Here is a 14,960-nt window from a genome sequence, read left to right as displayed (position 1 = left end):
TACCAAGACGGTTTGTATCACTTTAAAATATCACTTTATTCCAAGCCATAGATATAAACATCAACTTTTAGTACTTCTTAGGCATCGTTGTTACCAGCATCGGCAACATATTCTCGTTAACGACTCTTCTAAAAGTTTGCAAAAATCAAATTTTACCAAACATCTGCTTTGCGATGTCCCTTCGAAAGTAAAGAAAAGCGAGGTAACCTTTGGACAAACTTACAGTAAAATCGGCAAAGTTGTTCTAGGTTAAAACGCTTAGAAGGGAAATATGTCTTTCTTTCTGAGCGTTTTAACTGCTATCAAGTTTTGCCAATTTTTAACATGCAAATGCCCCGGCAGTCACATTACCTAAAACAACAAATCTCAAGTGGTTGAAAAGTATCTAGGCCTATACTTTCTGATACTTTTTTTTTAAAACTTCACATGAGAAGCCATTTAGCTTGCAACAAGCAATAGCCTATATACTTTTGATTTATATATAGTCCGTATGTGTAAATGTATCTACTGGTAAATACATGCAGTTGTGACAGTGCTCTGATAGCTTGAAAGCTCTAATAACTCGAACACTTTTGCTCGGTACCATGAAGTTTGAGTTATCCTAGTTTCACTGTACATGTACAATATCAGCCTCGTTTGAACCGGCCTATAATCGACTGCCATGAGGAAGGGTTGAAAAATAGAGCATAATGGCGTTCAAATGTTCGAAGCTCCGCCCTCCTAAAAAGCCAAAAATGTTGAGTGACAGTTTCGCAGTAGTAAAAACTAGCAGTTGTTTCTTCAGCTTTAGCAACAATATTGAGACGTTATCGTAAAACCGGCTTCAATCATTTAATCACAAGCTATTAATAAGTTCGTCCTACAAATAGGGAGTTTCGCGGGCCTTCAATGTAGGTACTATTTATTGAGAACGTCAGAACCGCGGGCTCAATGTCACGTGACAAGAAACAGTAGTTGATTGAGAGAACAGCTGCTGAGCTGTTTTGTAGCATAGTTGGTCATTTTCAAAAGCAAAAATAAAATTATCTACCGCATTGAAACATTGCTGAATGCCTCGGATATTGTGGACAAAGGGACTACAAAGACTGAGATTGCTGTTAATATCGGAATCCCACCTAACGCTTCCCAAATTTCATTCGGCAACACAGAACATATCCACCCCAGCTTGAAGATGCCCTACCTTATATCTTATGGAAATACAAACAGGTGTGTATATTGCTAAAGAAACAATCTTTTTTCAAGACTGTCTGATAAAACTTTTACTCGATAAAGTGCGAGGTGCCATGGAAGAAAGGTGTCAAACGAGAGGCTTAATATTCTTGGGGGTAAGGTTTTGTTCATGGATACATTGGCTTCATTAGCAGAAATTGTTTGGTAAAAATTCATGTTTTGCTGGTTCGTTTTGCTATTTTAGTAACATGCGTCCTACAGTTTTTGTTATTTACCCAGTGGTTTTATGTACAATCAAATATGGCACTGTTGAAAAAATACATTGCACTCGTTATCGGCAACTGTAAAGCTGTCTGAAGAACTCACGTCATAGATCGAGGCATCGTTCTTGATTTAGGCGAATTATGGACAAATGTGTAGACCTGTCATGACAAATGTGTGGACTTTACAAACGTGGAATTTAGTAAGGCAAAGAAAAATTAAAATATGGTCTGTGTATTTGTCTTGTTTTTCTAGCATTTAGGTGTTCATATCCGAACTTATTGGCTAGTAGCCAATAAGTCTAGCAGCAAGGACAAACCATATGAGAAAGCGATATCTAGCGTTGTTACATTAACAAAAAATACAAGCTCAATTTAGGTTCGCCAAACTTGATTAAAAATTTAATTATTTTAACAATTTATTTATTTCAATAATTATTCACATGGTGTTGGGTGAGATTTTTATTATGAGACTATAGCGTGCACTTTAGTGAATTTTTCAGTTTTTCAAACTTTCTCAAATTCTGTCCTAATATAACATCGTAACTACATGTACCTAAAACTCTAAAGATATTTTAAAATAGATCTATTGGTCCTTTCTATAATGTCAGTGCTCAGTGACAACATTGCAATGATGATGAAATAAACGCCTAAGAACAATAGACATGGTTATATTGAATGTGTGAAGCATATTTGTAAAATATTTTGAGGAATAAGGTTGCATGGAAGTGTAAACAAGCAATCATGTTCAATTACGTCCCATTTAAGGGATCCCAATTTGCCGCGTTTTGGTGATGACTGCTGGCTGCGCGTTTTGGTGATGGCTGCGAGTAACTGTTCGTTTTTGAGCTTTTAATCACATTTTCACATCGAGCACCTACAACACAGAGTAAGACATGGTGAATAACTGTAAATGTGAATTTCGTGGAAGTCAACCTTTAAAAAGTGCTAATACAGAGTAATAATTGAGTGACACACTGTAAGAAGGTTCTAGAAAAAGACTGACCAAGAAAGCCAAGCTAATGGGTAACACCGATCGAGACACTACTCGCCATCAGCCAATGAAATCGCCAAGCAACGCCAACCAAGCCAAAGTATCAAGGACCACCTACTGTGGTTATGTGTTATCACAGGTGTGATCCGGTCACCTTGGCTAAAGACAAACTGTATTAATAAGCAGTAATACTTCACCTTTTGATGAAGGCCAACTGCATCCAATGCCCATGGATGCAGTTGCAACAATGGGCGTTGGATACGACAGTTGCACTAGTGATTGTTGCCCAGCTCGGTCCAACAATCACTAGTGTTACAGGCTATGAATTTTTGAGCTTCGAATGTGGGGTTTGAAGTGTGCTATCATACCTGTGTATTCGTGCTTCAGGGGACAGTAGACGAGCAGTGCCTATGGAATGTCTTCAGGAGTCGACAACTATCTCACAAGTAGGTACCTCTATAACTGCCTCTTCTAACTGATATTTATCCCTGCCACGAGTCTTATCTATTATAGTTATACTGTTGTGTGACTTGATCTTGGTACCAATTATCGTTCATCATGTATTGAAAGTTTTTCCAAAGACCCCCCAGATCAAGGTTCTTTGTTATTATTTCATAAATGAATTCTTTTTTATTATTGTCCAACTTCTTTTTCAATGGTTTTTATAGTTTATGCTTCTGCTCTCTGCGCCACACACAAATTTCTGTGGTTACTCTTAAATTTATTTAGATTTTGTACGGTTGGTCCAAATTTACTAAAGACAAAGTGGTCTGACAAACATTAATGATTTTATATTTTGGTAAGTCAGTCATTTATTTTTATATTGTTGCGTGCTATTTTATATATAATTTTTAAATTTGAACGTAAAAAATGTCAAGTGCTGTTAAGGTGTTCTAGAAAGAAAAACTTTTTTTACTTGAAAGAGATCTGCAATGTTTTAATTAATCGTTTGTTATTGTTATAGTCGGATGCATGACATTGAGAAGAACTTGATACTGGCTGTATTTTAGCTAAATAGGTCAGCCCAAATAAGTGATTAGTAGTTATCCGGTCTTGATACACAAAGCTTTGAGAGACAAACTACGATTTTTGCTATTTTGTTGAAGGTTGACTTGCAACAAAATTCACATTACCGTTATTTGAAATGAAAAGATTAAACATGTCTTACTCTGTTGTGTTGTGTTGTAGGTGCAAAATATGTGGGAATGCGATTAAAAGCTCAAAAACAGAAAATCGCAGCCACACGAGACCGCTGTAGTTTGGATTCCCTTTCCAAAACGGCTCAAATGTGATGTAAGTTGTGAGAGATGGTTTCTGTTTACACCTTCTTGCAACCTTATTCGTCAAAATATTTTCACAAAGATACTTCACGCATTTAATAAAACTATGTCTATTGTTCTTACGCGTCTGTTTTATCGTCATCGTAATGCAGTCACTTTTAGCAGTGATATCTTATAACTTAACGTAAAATTCGTTTAATTTTTTATCTTTAGCTTGAATGAGTACATATCATTGTTTGATAATCATGACGAGCCTGTTGGTCACCTGTGATAATCGAAAAGTGCAGCAGAAATTATTTGCGAAGTATTGGGTCACATGATCAGATTACGACTTGCCGATTAGACCAGGCCGAAACAAAACTGTAAAGTAGCGAGCATCTATATTTGATACGGGTCTTCGGTAAAACCCGAAGTGTTTGTCATAAACTAGTACTACGATAAGTTTTATATTGAGCTTTCTATTGGCCTTTCAATTCACGTGAGAACATACGTGACAAGACGATAACCAAATTTCGTGGCTACGTCATCAAAATAAAGAGATTCCAATCTATGACGGCTTTTCATTTTTGAGCTTTTAAGAGCTTGTAATCACACTTCCACATCTTTGGCAATTACAACGCAACAGAGTAAGACATGGTGAATCTTTTGATACCAAATAACAGTAAGGTGAATTTTGTTGCAAGTCAAGCTTTAAAAAATCAAACAGATTACGCTGCTTGATCAAGGCTTAGGATATCGAAAGGGTGACTTTGAACCAGGATAGATTTTATATGTGAGGTTGCCAGCTGCAGAGCAAATAGCAGTAACCTTTTTCAGTTGATCTGTTACATCATTTCCTTCCTGTTATTTGTACTGCTATGTTAGAGCGAGTCTCACTAAGATTTCTCTTGCCATTGTCGGATGCTGTCAGTGTGAGCCAGTCTACAGCCATGCAGCGGCTTCAAGCGGAAGCATTGAGGAAGTCAGACGACGGCTTATCCTTCCCTTACTGACGCTGCTGGCACTAGCAAGGATAGCACCTGATGCCAGTCCTTATCTTGCCTTCATGCAACGATAACTCCGAGGTATGATTGACTTTGCTCAGCATCTGTTCATCATGCTTGTCGAGTCCACAGCTTTACTAATCTGTGAAGATCATAAAGCATCATGTAAAAATGTGATGCTGCCTAAAAAAATAGGTAGTCAGCGTTGCTACTCTTCATGTATGTGTCTGAAAGGGTCTTTTCTGTTGTGAATAGTTTATTAAAGGTAAACTCGCAAAGGTTGACTCGCAAGAAAATTCACCTTACAGTTATTTGGGATCGAAAAATTCACCGTGTTCTACTCTGCTGAGTTGTAAGTGCAAAATATGTGGAAATGTGATTACAAGCTCTTGAAAGCTCAAAAAGGAACAGTTAATCGCAGCCATCACGAAACTGTCGTAGATGAAGTGCCTGCCAACTGAAGTGCTTTTGTCTCATTTTTCTGCTTTGGCTAAGCATGGCGTTGACATTGTATTTCATTAGTTCGAAAGAACTAATGAAAGTCCTAGCACTGAGAGTCCTAGCGTGGATCTTGCATTGGCAATGTTTTGTCTCAAAATTTGGTTTTCTCTTCTAACACTAAACTCATTAGAAAAAATGATTATATTGTTTTTAACCGATGTTATTTTAAAATGCTCTCAATTGACCTTTAACCCTTTAGTGGGCAAATCTATTTTTCGATCTTCCCCCTGTTTACAAGTTTTGCAATAATTGCCAATGTTTTACATTCACTATTTTGGTCATAACTCCAAATTTTTAGCTTGATCGTTATGAACTCGCAATAAAAAGTGATCAGTAGTGCCATTTTGTTTAAATTTTTGTAAAGTTTTCACAAAATGGCACTGATAATAATTCGTTTACATTAATATCCACAAATTCTTTCGTTGTTGTTACTGTGGTTGTAGTGACTAGTGAAAACATGGATTGTCTGAATCATTGGAGCTAGACACAGATCCGAAGTCAGCATGGTCTAAATCTGACTCAATGTCTTCAGATTCGTTAACATAATGGTTTACAACCTGATCTGAAGACTAAACAAGAGCATTAGGCGTCGCCATCATGGCTTCGGTACATGTAAATCCATTTTCCAACCCCAAAGTTTTTCTTTAGAGTTTTTTTTCTAAAATTAGTAATTTGTTATTAGTTCATTTAGTTTTTTCATAGAAAGGTATGTTATTAAAGAAGTTTTTGTTTTAATGCTATATATAATTCCAAGTTTTTCATGTCAAGTTTTTGAGGTGTTCTTAAAATTATTTTTGCTTCAATGTTTTTTCATCTGCAGAAACCTTCGCAATGGATTGGTATGCTGAGGTTTTATTGTAGCGTATGGCTAGCCTGGGCTTGGCTCTCTTGGGGGGGGGAGAAAAAGCGCCTGGGACGCATAGCAACACCCGGGGAAGACAACTCTAAAGTCGACTTCTGCAGTCGCCAATATCGCAATCCTCATTTCCTAAGGAGTATCATCATATCATGTGACGGTCTTATTTATGATCTACGCGAGTATTATGTATTATTTTTAATCCGAATTGGCAGCAAACAAACGCTGGCTGGTATGAACTGTTGGTTGCATAATAAATCAATCACTGGAGTTATATTAATTCATATAATTATGTTTTGATTTAATTATAATAAAAAATTTTCATAATAGCAATACAAACATAGCAAACGAATAGCAATAGAACAACAAGAATGAATCACACGCTGCTAGTAAAGAAGTTTATCTAGTAAAATGTAATCTCAGTTTTATTTTACTCCGAGTATTATGATTACTCGCGACAGTTATTATGAACAACTCGGACCTACCACTGCAAAACGCTGCCATCTGAAAGCAAATACTCTTTCCGAAGCCAGTAGGAAGAACTATAAATTGGTCAAAACCTGCGATAATATGTTGTAAAGCTTGAGACTTTTCTAGTCTCAGTGTAACTATGCCTAGCTTTGATAGATGATTTTTGAATCCCTCCATTTTTTTATCAGTACAGTGCAACCTCGGTTTTTGAACGACTCGCAGTTCGAACAAATCGGAGTCTGAACAAAAAATTCAGGAAATTCTTGCTTCGTAGTTTGAACAAAAATCGGAGTACACTCCGGTACGACGCGTGAGTGTCATACCGCTCAGCATCCCACCCACGTGAAGGTGGGATGGGTGGGTGGGAGGGAGGGTGGGATTTGCGACTTTCCTAGTAATTGCTAGCAACTGAATTTTATTATTCGTTGATAACATAACCAACGATCTTTAAGACTTATAGTAGTGAGTGTTTTCCAAAGATTTCTCTATAAAATTAGCCTAAAATTTAATTTTAAATCTTTTTAATCTTAAAAGAGAATTCCCAATGTAAAAACGAAGATTTTTTGTGCGAGTTCAATAAATGTGTCCGAGTTAAAAAAAACAACAAATAACTGCTTATGTTGATGAAATTATAGACAATTCAGATTTTTGTGAATACACAGATAATTAAAACGCACAAAGTATAGACACAACGAATTTTTTGTATAGCAGTGCTTGTTATGAAATGAATATAAAAATGAAATATACATGTTGGCAAAATGAAATATAAACAAAACAAACATTCTAGATCAAGTTTAAAAATTTAGAAATTAGAGATTGAAAAAATAATGTATACATATTAAGCAATATCGGCAAAATGGCTGGCAGTAGGCCGATAGCTAAATTTGTACACGGACGTAAGTGAAAGAGTTATGTAGTGGAAGTGTGGCAATTCATAGACAATACAACATCGATTAAGAAATGCTTTCCTATTTTTTATGTAGAAAATTTGAAGGAGAGAACTGCGTTTTCCAGTGACTGCAAGAAACCAACGTTCGCGTGACCTTCTCGGTACACGTTGGCAGTAAAAATTAATCGCATGTAAATTACTATTCATTAATTTATTTTATTTAATGATTAGTACAGTTGTATAGTTGTATAGGCTGCCGAACTCAGGACGGTGCTTTTTAACACAGCAGCAAATTTGCTGTTTCAAACGCACCAGTGTCGTTTGGCGCCGTAAAGAGGCGTGCACTAACCGGAGAATCCCGTTAACACGCCCTGGATACCTAGTAGCGGCTAATAGTCCGTAAAGTATGGTACTCTATAAAGCGGACACTCAATCACACAGACAACGATTGCCGTTTATATAGTAAATTTTCAATTTATTTCATTCTTGAGTTCTACTAAAGTTTACAACAAAGACGGGTCTTTGGTTAAACGCTGTCATATTATTTTTTTCTACATAAATTTTTGTGCGAAAATTTTTGCAGCAGGTTGCTTACAACTGCTGCAAACTTTAATAGAGCTTAGGAATAAAATAAATTGAAAATAAAATCCATAAGAACAAATAAAACTGACTGATACAAAAATAGAAATTAAACTGACTGATACAAAAATAGAAATTAAACTGACTGATACAAAAATAGAAATTGAACTGACTGAGCACACAAATAACGACATGTTTAGTCGCTGTTGTTGCCTAAGTTCTCAAGTTGTACTAAAGTTTACCGCAGAGACTGGTCGATGGTTAGACGTTGTAATCTCTTTTTTTACATAAATTTTTGCGCGAAATCCGTTATGATTACCAATGGAATGACCGACATTGGTAATCATCACATGTTACATACCATGTTAGTTTGCAATGTTATGCTAACATGGTATAACATTGCATACTTCAATGTTATACAATGATTTGTAAAACATTGAAGTAAGCTTGCTAGCAGTATGACATGGTTGTGAGTAGTATAACATGGTTGCTAGCAATGGAACATGGTTGCTAACAGTATAAGATTTTTGCTAGTATTGTAACATGGTTGCTAGCCGTATACTTGGTTGTTAGCAATATACCACAGCGAGTAGCGGGATAAGGCGGTTGCTAGCGTTATAACGTGCTTGCTCGCTCGCGTTACAATGCACTTTCTACTGTTATAACGCAGTTCCTAGCAGCATAACATGGCTACTAGCGTTATAACGAGGTTGCTAGCCGCATGCCACATTGGCTAGCAGTATAACGCGGTTGCTAACAGGATAATGCGACTGCTATCGGTATAAAATGGTTGCCAGTAGTATAACATGATTGCCGGCTGAAGAAAAAAGTAGCAATAGTTGATAGTAACGGTTAGTAGCCATAGTTAGTAGCAATAGTTGGTAGTAATGGTTAGTAGCAATATTTGTAGCAATAGTTAGTAGTAATAGTTGGTAGCAAAAGCGAATTGCAAGTAAACATACCCTAATTTATAATAATACCAGCAAAAGAATGTTTATCACAAATAGTTGTGTTGGGAGTAACTTTTTGGGATACTTAAAACAAGCACATACGAAACAACAAACACACTTTAGTTGTAAAACAGAACTAAAGCTACGTATTGTTTATAAACAGAGGTTATAAGTGTGGCATTGCTACCACTGTTTATAAGTTGATTTTTATACCTGGGCAATGCAAGCAATTCGCTAGTGATTAACTATTTTGTACTTGTAGAGAATTTTCTTTTGAATAAGATGCACTTTGTAGTAAAACAATATCTGCATTGATTGTTGAGCTATTACATAAATACTGGCAGTATATCAAGTTTTCCAAAATCAGTTTAAATAAAGTTGATCAGAATAGTAAATTTAATGCAGTAGTGAAGTCCCATTTAGTCTCAGTAAAAAGGTCTAACAGTAAAAGGGTTTAACTTGAAGGTAGACTTGCAACGAAGTTCACATTGCAGTTGTTTGGTATCAAAAGATTCACCGTGTCTTACTCTGTTGTGTTGTACAGTAATACTTCAACTTACGAGTGCTCCAACGTACGAGAAACTTGAGATACGAGCCAGCTTTCAAGCAAGTTTTAGCACTAACGTACGAGCCATGTTTGAGATATGAGCACTTGAGTCAGTTGCCAAGTATGCCGGAGGTGTTTTATGAGAACAGCATCACTCTGTATTTTTCAACTGCTCAGGTTATACTGTTGTACCGTGTTTTTTGTGCACGATTTTCTGTGCAGAATTATGTGAATTAAACGTACTGTGCGTAGACCGAAGGTTTGCCAGTAAAATTAAAGATAATACCAAGAAAAAGCAAATGATAACAATTGATATTAAACGGAAAAATTTTGAAAAATATGCAAAATGTGTATGCGCGATTGAGCTAGCTCGGCAATATGACAGAAATACATTCATAATTATCAAACAGAAGGATTATATTCAGGGCATTTAGTTCGCAAAAGGACTAACCATAGTTTCTAAGCGGTGCAGCGATCTTCACGACCGCTGGTGGCATTGGACAAACAATTGGCCGGTGACAGCGTAACTGAAACGATGCTATGTGAAAAGGCCGGCGCTATCTATCCAAACTGTTTAATAGACATTCGGACAAGCTGGCTAGTGGTCGTGCATTCACCATTTGTGACGACACCTGTGTATGTCCTAATCGCAACATGTTGCAAGGGCGACAAAGGCAAACGTCTTTAGATAGGTTTATCTTAAAACGTCCGGCTAGTCGTGAAAGCGGAAAAAAGGAAAAATTTCTCGCTAACCAGCGAGAAACATCAAACTATGAACGCCGAAGAAATTTTAATTACGTTTAGTTGAAAATGAAAGTTTGCTTTCAGGTTTGCTTCTAAATTTGTCTTTTAACACTTTGATAAAATCCCAAATTATCAAAGTCAAATGTTGTAACGAAGGATAACTTATATCTCCCTCCCTGGCAAATGGGAGTGTTAACAGCTATTGTATGTATTTAATTTTACATTTTAATTAATCACATTTCCTTGCATTATTTTTTATTTGTTGCTTTTTGAAAGCATGTAGTACGTAAGTACAATAACCAACATGTTCTTTCTGTTACAATATCTTGTTTTGAGTGTTTATTTGCTTTTTTAGAGTATGGAAACCAATCAATATATATTTAATTGTTCTATATATAAATAAATTGCACCAACATGCGAGTAAATTGACATACGAGCTCAGTCTCGGAGCGCATTAAGCTCGTAAGTTGAAGTATGACTGTATGTTCAAAATATGTTGAAATGTGGTTACAAGCTCTTAAAAGCTCAAAAAACAAACAGTTAAAAAAACGGCCGTAGTTTGGAATCCCTTTATTATGATGACGTATTCAACTTGACGTGGTTGTTGTTTTGTCACATGTTGTTATCACTTAAAATGAAAGGCCAATAAAAGGATCAATATAAAACGTATCATAGCACTGGTTTATGACGAACACTTCGGGTTCTACTGGAAATCCCTTACCAAATATAGATGCTCGTTACTGTACAGTTTTGTTTCAGCTTGGTTTAATCAGCTAGTCATTATATGATCATGGGACCCATATTTTCCACCAAATTTTCCATGAAAAACATCTGCAGGTGACCAACAGGCTCTTCATGTTTATCAGAGGATGATATGCATCCGTTTGAGCTAAAGTTAAAAAATTAAACTAATTTTTGGCTAGGTTTTGAGATATCAGTGCTCAAAGTGACAGAATTAGAATAATTATGAAATAGATGCGTAAAGACAACATACATTGTTTTACTGAATGCGTGAAGTATATTTGTGAAAATATTTTGACGAATAAGGTTGCATGAAAGTGTAAACAGAATGCCTCACAAATGCGTCACATTTGAGCCGTTTTGGAAATATTTGTGAAAATATTCCAAATTCATCACATGTATGGTATTTATACAAGTCGGTAACATTCAATACGAGTTCTCCTTGAATCTTTTGCTAACCGCAGATCAGGTATCTTCGCACTTCATTTTTATCTATTTACAGCTGCCTCTGGTGTTCGCCTATCATCTGCTCTGGACACTGAAGATAATATCGTCAGCTCAAGGATTCTCTAAGAAAGCTGATGTGACAGACACAGGAGCTAACAAAGGTAAATGCAGCTGTTTGGTTGTAGTCTGGCAGCTTGCAAATTTTCATGCGGTCTTGCAGCATGAAAATGGACTAGCTGTTCACAGCTAGTCCACTTTTTTCTAATTCTCTCCCACATGTCTCTCCCATGTCTCTGTCCTTCCTGTCCGTCTCTCCCCTCCGTCTCTCTGATTTGCTTTTTTTATGTCTTTTATATTTGACCTGCCTTTCATTTGCTTCTCTTGCCTAGCTCTCTTACCCGCCGCTCTCAACCTATCTCTACTACTTAGCAGTGTATTCTCTTCAGTTATAGTAAAATATATCATCTCTTAAAGCTTGTTCCACCATACTCCTTACTACGTTCCACAAAGGTAGTTAGAAGTATGGTTATGTTAAAATTAGCGTAAACTGCTCTATGAAACAACTCATTGTTTCATTATATGATTTTAAATATGTGCTTCAATACTTATGGCATTTTTGAAATAATTCATTTTAAAACGATGTTGAGGTTATGTTATTTGTTTATTATTTGCCATATGTACGAGGTCTGATCAAAAGTTCCCGGAATGGAGTTGTATACTCGTGCATATTCGCACGATGGACAAACCCATTGCAGGGTTGGCTGGAAAACACCTCTGGAGTGTTGTCACAAAATTTCAGGTTGCTATGACAATGCGTTCTCATGTGAGCTAACAATATGTCAAGGTCTGTCCGGTTCTTCGGTCGTTTTTTAACAAATTTATCGTCATGTCTAATCAATCGGAACAGCGTATTTGCATTAAATGTGCGAAATTAGTGAAAACAAGTACTCAGTTGAAATGTTAACTATTGCTTTTGAAGATGCTGGTCTAAAGAAAACACAAATTTTTGAGTGGTACAACCGTTTTTGTGAAGGTAGAGACAGCACTGAAGATGACGCGAGGTCTGGCAGACCAGCGTCAGCAAGAACCTGCTCGTAAATTGACAGTGTGAGGTCACTAGTCATGCCAGATCGACGTTTAATCATTGAAGAAAATATCTGGAGAGACTGGACTTAGTTTTGGAACTGTTCTAAAGTTTTAACTGACAATTTAAACGATTTTTTAACAATTTAAACGAGTCGCAGCAAATTTCGCGCCAATCTTGCTGATGATCAAAACGAGCTCAGGATGCACGCTTGCAACGATTATAAGGAAGCTTTCAGGAATGATTAAAACTTTATTTTAAAGTTCGTAATATCCTTTTTTTTGAACGAGTATACATCTCCATTCCGGGAACTTTTGGATCAGACCTCGTATATCATGATTTCAGTATAAGGTATTGAGAAAAGAGTTGGAGTTAATCTCGTCATGAATAAATTGTGACTTCGAAAATGACGCCGCGAAATGTACTGTCATTTTTCCCACAATGTGATATCACAAATAGAAATAATGATATAGTTTGTGACGTCATTTTTGAAAATAATTACGTGAAATTCTTTGATATCATTTCCAAAATTTATGGCGTTATATATAAATTTTGAAATGCATTGTTACACTGTACATATACTGTATACATTTGTATATTATTTTATTGACATGAAATAATATACATATGCATACAGTGAAACTCGGCTAACTCGAACTTTGCGGGACCGAGAGAAAGTATTCGAGTTATCAGAGCATTCAAGTTATTAGAGCACTGTCACAAGTGCATGTATTATTGTATTTATCAGTACATATACAAACTATATATAAATCAAATGCATTGATTGCTTGTTGCAAGTTAAGGGGCCTCTCATTTAATGTTTCAACAATTTTTATCAGAAAGTATAAATATTTATACTTTCCAAGGATATCAATAATATCAAAGATTAATATTAAAAATTTATATTTATTAAACTTATATTTGTTTATATTTTATATATAGTATATACTATATATACTATGTTTATTTGTATATAATTTATATTTAACTTTTAAATAATATTATATATTAAAATATGTACAGCAGTTTTAGAAAATTTTGGCGTTTTTTACCAGGTTGTTTGCATTATATACATGTAATTACTATGGTTTCTATACCCCTTCATACAATTTTTTCACTTTACGATGCCAACCCAGGAATGGATTATAATCGTATCCTGAGGGTGCACTGTACCAGTGTGAGGGTGTACTGTACCAGGGTGAGGGTGTACTGTACCAGGGTGAGGGTGCACTGTACCAGGGTGAGGGTGTACTGTACCAGGATGAGGGCTCACTGTACCAGGGTGAGGGTGTACTGTACCAGGATGAGGGTGCACTGTACCAGGGTGAGGGTGTACTGTACCAGGATGAGGGTGCACTGTACCAATGTGAGGGTGCACTGTATAGTATTATTCCTTCATTAAGAGAAAACGAATGTTCCCTAGCTTTATGGCTCATCCATGAGATGAGCCTGAAGATGTACTAACTTAATACCCATCTCTGGCAAAAATGGTATTTATCTGGAAGGTAATCTCTCGTTTTAGGCAATCGGTGGAAACTGTTGCGGTTGTCAAACACAAACACATTGCTGGCAAGTGTAACATACACAGTCAATCACGGTCTATGGCACAGTTGGATGGCGATATAGCTATTGTTGTAGCTGCTAGTGACAGGTAGAATTGCATCCTCATGTGCATTGCAGGGTAGTCACCTACTTTACCTGCTGCATGTGAGGGTTTGCTAATGACAGGAAAAAATCTGCTAAAATTCAGCAAAAATCAGCACATTATTATTACAACTCATCATTTTGTTATCTAGCAGCAGCAGATAATTTTTCCAGCAACCCAGTTTTATGGTCCGGATGCTGAGTCAGCTGAAAGACTAGAACTAAAAGGATGATACATGGCCAGATGGAGGTAGATATTAGATTTTGCTGCGTTCTGATGTCTGGTTAGCCTTAATTTTTCTGCTATATGAGCATCGATGAAATTTGTCAGAGATTCATCGAAACTCGTTAGGTCATCGTACCAATACGACGACTTCTGTGGGCCCAGCAGCTCGCCTAGCTGCAATGCTATTGCGCATGTTGGCATAATCATCTTTCTTTTTCGATTCAATCAATATTATAACTGTATTTTAATTTTTGCGTAACGTTTTATTTCTAGTAATTGATGAAATAAACAATACATGAAAAAGTTTGTATGCAAAATGGTTGTGTCAAATCATTGCTCAGCCTGAAATGTTTTCACACTAACTGGGACTAGTTGAGCATTGCAGAAAAAGATTTCAGGTCAGAAGACACTGAAATTGACAGCCAGAAGAAACTGAAGTGAGTCAAAACGAAGTCAACAGTCAGAGTATAACCAACTGGCCAAGCAGATGCTGACAAATATTTTTTTGTGTTGTTTTAGTTTTTTGCACCTATTATAAACGTTGTGTGTTTAGTTCACCTGTTGTTGAAAATATATTTGTAGCATTTGATAGTA

At 36.3% G+C, this 14,960-nt stretch overlaps 2 long non-coding RNA genes across 2 annotated transcripts; both read left to right on the top strand.

Moving 5' to 3' along the window:
• Positions 1–984: 984 nt before the first annotated feature.
• On the top strand, positions 985–4,760 carry LOC137396841 (uncharacterized). Its single transcript, XR_010978627.1, has 3 exons — positions 985–1,206; positions 2,812–2,870; positions 4,615–4,760. It is a non-coding gene; the product is annotated as an uncharacterized lncRNA (long non-coding RNA).
• A 921-nt stretch (positions 4,761–5,681) lies between these two features.
• Positions 5,682–14,960, top strand: LOC137396840 (uncharacterized). The gene is made up of 3 exons (XR_010978626.1): positions 5,682–5,794; positions 11,468–11,573; positions 14,019–14,960. It is a non-coding gene; the product is annotated as an uncharacterized lncRNA (long non-coding RNA).

This window comes from Watersipora subatra, chromosome 5, assembly GCF_963576615.1.
Source record: "Watersipora subatra chromosome 5, tzWatSuba1.1, whole genome shotgun sequence".
In the NCBI taxonomy this organism is placed as follows: domain Eukaryota; kingdom Metazoa; phylum Bryozoa; class Gymnolaemata; order Cheilostomatida; family Watersiporidae; genus Watersipora; species Watersipora subatra.
Note: the sequence above shows the minus strand (reverse complement) of the source record. Positions and strands in the feature narration are given on the sequence as shown.